A 4919-nucleotide genomic window follows, 5' to 3' on the forward strand; every position below is an offset into this window, starting at 1 on the left:
ATGGACACTTCAACCGGATTTCTGCCGTCGGCGTCGCCGTCGCCGTGAGGTTCCGTATAGATAAAATCTTCGCCGCGCGCCGTATGCCCCAGAGGCAGCGTGCGGGGACGCGCGCTATCACGGAGAGCGAACGCACTCAATCTCCCACGCGCAAGCAAGGAAGCGGAAAGCCAGCGCCGGAGGGAGCAGGGGGGGGGGGGGGGGGGGGGCATTTCTCTGCCAACAACCGCGCTCGTCGCTCGTCCGCACAGTCTCTTATCTCTCCCACGCGCAAGCAAGGAAGCGGGAAGCCAGCGCCGGAAGGAGTGGAGGGGGGGGGGGGGGGAGTGGCGCACTTCTACGCTGCCACCAACCGCGCTCGTCGTTCGTTCGACCGCACCGTCTCTTATCTCCACACGGCTCTGACCTTTATGCGCCGTGCATTCGCCGCTCAGTTTCCGTTGAAGCGATAGACCGCACGTACCTTCGCCCGCTGCTGCGGCGTATATATGCGCTTGCTGCCAGCGTTTTGACAGTCGTTGTCTGCAGTCATTCAGTGTGATCTATTCATGTTTGTTTGTGCGCGCTCACACCACGCTTGTTCAATCAGTTAGTAATAGTCGCGCCACATTTTCCAACGCACGCTACACATGCAATGCTGCCCGGATCGGCAGTGCAGCGCTACAGGTGTGTCCCTTCGCACGCGCTGCCCACGGGAAGCGCTTCTCATCAACACCACCGTTTCACAGGCGCCTTCTCGTGGTCATCGAGTCTCTCTTCACGTCGGTCTACTTACGCCGCAGCACACCTGCTTACTTAATCAGCTCATGTTTACTACAATTCATATTGCTACCAAAGCCGCTCACCTTACTTCGTACGACATTGCTGTGTTGCTATCGCATTCATTGCTTCGCCCTTAGGGCGAAACTGTGACATTTTTTCATGCACGCAGTGCCGTTCATTATTCGTATGAAGCAAGCATGCGCCCAAATTATATTTCAAAAATAATTGCACTTACAACACAACAGTTATTTGGACTCACTTTATTGTGTTCGTTTGCGAAAACCAGAATTGGAAAGGACAGTGCAACACACTATAGAATGCAACAAAACGCGGATGGTGTTCCATGTACGCACATGTAAAAAACATTTATTGTAATTGATCTAATGGCCAATGCGCAGAATAGCTTCTCACGGGCTGCTTTTCGCTCGGTCCATAAAATCCACCTCCGTGAAGTGCCCCGAGCATATTCTGCGGTTGTTGACCTTGTCTCTGGGCAAACCCATTAGGTCCATCCTTCCTGCGTAGGTTAAAAACGCTTCCATCCTGAAGAACAGTGAAGATCATAAATTATAACATCGCAGTTGGAACATACAAAACAGAACTCATTTCCCATCACGGCAGAGTACTAGTTGTGATATGTCAACCTTAATTCCCAGAAACGCATTTTTAAACGATCGCGAGCAATTAGATAGAAATAAGTGCAAAGCGCACACCTACACACGTGTTCCTTGCGATACGCACAGGTGGTACTATATTTATCAGGAGCTTTATGTTCGCTGCTTGTTGGCATGAAGATTTACTGCATCGTTGTGGTGTTTTCAAATCAGTCAACTTATGGTGTTGGGCTGCTGAGCACGAGGTCGCGGGCTCGAATCCCGGCCACGGCGGCCGCATTTCGATGGGGGCGAAATGCGAAAACGCCCGTGTACTTAGATTTAGGTGCACGTTAAAGAACCCCAGGTGGTCCAAATTTCCGGAGTCCCCCACTACGGCGTGCCTCATAATCAGATCGTGGTTTTGGCACGTAAAACCCCATAATTTAATTTAAATCAGCCAACTGCTGCCTCACCATCGGACAGCCATGTACGACTGCGCACAATTACTATCACAAATAAAAACCGGGAAGTAAACAGCACGGTGCTCACCTGTTTTCTTTAGGGATACGGTAGAATTTCACGTCGCATGGCTCACTTCGTCTTGATGTGTTCGTACACCACGGAACCACACACGAACAGCGACAGCTGCGAGACATGGCGGAAAAAAAGCCGACAAACGTACAACGGTAGGTTACCACACGGACCACACTGCTAGCACGGAAGGCGAAAAACTGACCGTATAATGCATGAAAAAAATCAGCACGGCCGACGACGAGCGCGGGCCGCGCCGCCGATAGTTGAAGGCGAGAGAAGAATGACAAAGTTGAGAGAGGGTTGACAAGAAAAAAAAAGGAAAAGCGATTTTGGTTCCGCATCCATCTCATGGATGGCGCTGCAATTCGCGTGGACAAAAAACCAGCGGAGTTTCCGGGGCCTGATAGTACGGCGAGGTTTTGCGACAGCAGGCGTCACTTTTTACGGTTAGCTACAACAGCTTCGCTGTTAAAAACAACTTGCCGCAGGTGGGGAACGATCCCACGTCTTCGCATTACGCGTCTGATGCTCTTACCATTGAGCTACCGTGGCGCCGTTTTCCCATCCACTTTCTGGGGTATTTATGTTTTTACTACTCGAACTAACTCTGGTGTATATCCTCAATTTTCTCCAAATTTCTTGCAACCCTAGACATTGCTAAATTGAATAGCATGGGCGAGAGTACTGCCCCTTGCGGGGTTCCCCTATTCCCCAAGTTCTTTGCCTCTGACTTAAGCTCCCCCAACATGAGGTGTGCAGACCTATTTCCGAGAAAGTAATTAACCATGTTAAAAAATATTCTTGCCTAGCCCCATCTCAGAGAGAACGTCAAGTATGACCTTATGATATATGCGGTCAAAGGCTTTCTCCACGTCCAAACCCAAGAGCGCTCTCGTGTGCGCTGGGCTGGCCTGTACGAGCTGGTGCTTGATCAGGAGTGCAAAAATTGAAATACAAACATACTGATTTGTACTAGTTTTTCGCGAAAAAAATCTACTACTATTTTTTATGTGTCGTGGCAAGAGTTCCGCACACGTGCGTGCGCGCATGACGTTTGTACATCACTTGTGGCGGTGGTGCAACGTCGTCTAACATCAGTTGGGGTTGTGGTGCTTGTATAACGTCCGCACCAGCTTCGCTGAATGTTCACTTTCTCAGGGCGAAATGTAAGTGGATTTTTTTTTCTTTTTTTTTAACACGAGCTATTCGGCAAGACAGCAGCAGGAAAGCTGTCGCGGTCAGGAAAGTCCGGGAGAGCTCGCAAACAAAGTTTCGCTGTAATATACAGCAATAATAACACGCTTTTTCTCATTTATAAGAGTATTTTCTTTTGTAAACCATATATCCCTATTGAGAAATCCATATGCTTCATAACTCCCATATAAGTAATCCGATATGAAACATATAGGGTCGCATACAAAAAACCATTTTTCCCACATTCCATATGATGTTATTGGATATAGGATTTATAGGGAATGCGTTTTTTTTAGCATGATTGGTTAATTTATTTCTTGTCTTACGTGAAATTATTTTAGGCAGTATGCGCAAATCACTAAATGAACGAACAAAAGTTTACGTTTAAATAGAAGACATACTTCACTGACGGAACGTGAAGTGCTTGTGCGTAAAAATGTTTCAAAACATTTCTTTAGTTTCTGCTTGCTTTCAGCATAAGCACCACTTTCGAAAAAATCAACCTTTCGTGACTTAATTGTGGTATGCTATGGACTGGGACGCGTAATGCAAGCAAGCACATCCTCATATAACTGGCAATGACTAATGGACTGCGCAAAGAAGATTAACTAGAAAAGAAAAGGTCCAGAGTAGAAGATGCTCAATCGTATCAACGCGTAGGGACATCAACGAATTGAAATTGACCGTGACTAGCTATGGGATCATTAAAGGCAGTGTGAAGGGAAGAAGGGGAAGGAATTTTAGGCTTCCCCTTACTCGTCACGAACAGTGATGGGAGGTAGCCAAAAATGCTGTTGAAATTAACTATGTCGCAACCCATAGCAGGGATTTTGTTTACAACACCATTTATGAACCAAATTTCGACTTCTTTTAGAGGTTAGTGATTTGTTGCAGGCAGTGCCAGCTTAACGTGCTCGGTCGAGGGAGTTCGTTCAGACGAAGAAAAAGAAGCACAGCCACAGAGACGTTTGCCTCGCAACGTGCAATTTCATTTGCAACAAAACAAGATTTCTACGCTAATTTGGTATTCTTCTGTTTGGGAAATTCTCATGCAAATTCCCACTTTTGTTTCATTCACCTTCAAGTAATCCTTCGCGATTTTTCTTTTGCTTCCTTTATTTAACTCTTTTGTTGTCTTTTATTGATTCATTTGTTCTTGTGTTATTCGAAATGCACCGCCCGCTTTTTGGTCGTTCTCCCGTTGTGGGCACGTGCGATAGAATATGGAAATCATCATCATCCCAGTGATTAACTCAACTGCGCGAGCTGCTGTTGAAAACCCCGGACTCCTGCACACGCTTTGTGATTTCCAGGTAATCTGGACAAGAGCGTTCCGGTCCTCCTGCTATGGGAAAACTCCACGTGAAAGAACTCGAAAACCGCGGACGACGCAGCACTCGATTTGTCGGGAACTTACGTTATATTCGATGTAAACGTTCGCTATAGCCAAACAGGATCATTAGGCGTACATCCCACATGCTCTTTGCTCCAGACGGGCATTCTGAAAACGGATTTCACGATACTCTTAATTTCGCTGTCTCGACACTTCGATATATGGTAGGAACATTTAATACTGAAGGAGTACATATTTGTTCGCTAGCGTAAATCGACCGTGAAACCGTGGATAAAATGTTCAGCTTGAAACTTTCTGCTCATTAGCTCGTTGCCGATTATACCTATAGTCAGAAATATCTCGCACTGCGCCATGCCTGAAGCAAAACGTAACAGACAAGCACGATCGATCGGCCAATTTATTGCAAGTGCCGTTCGCCAAAAAAGACAGCGGGAACAACGGGACAAAGGTAGACAACGATAGCTCTTTTGCTGCGTCAA

The sequence above is a fragment of the Dermacentor silvarum genome, chromosome 6 (assembly GCF_013339745.2).
Source record: "Dermacentor silvarum isolate Dsil-2018 chromosome 6, BIME_Dsil_1.4, whole genome shotgun sequence".
NCBI lineage: Eukaryota > Metazoa > Arthropoda > Arachnida > Ixodida > Ixodidae > Dermacentor > Dermacentor silvarum.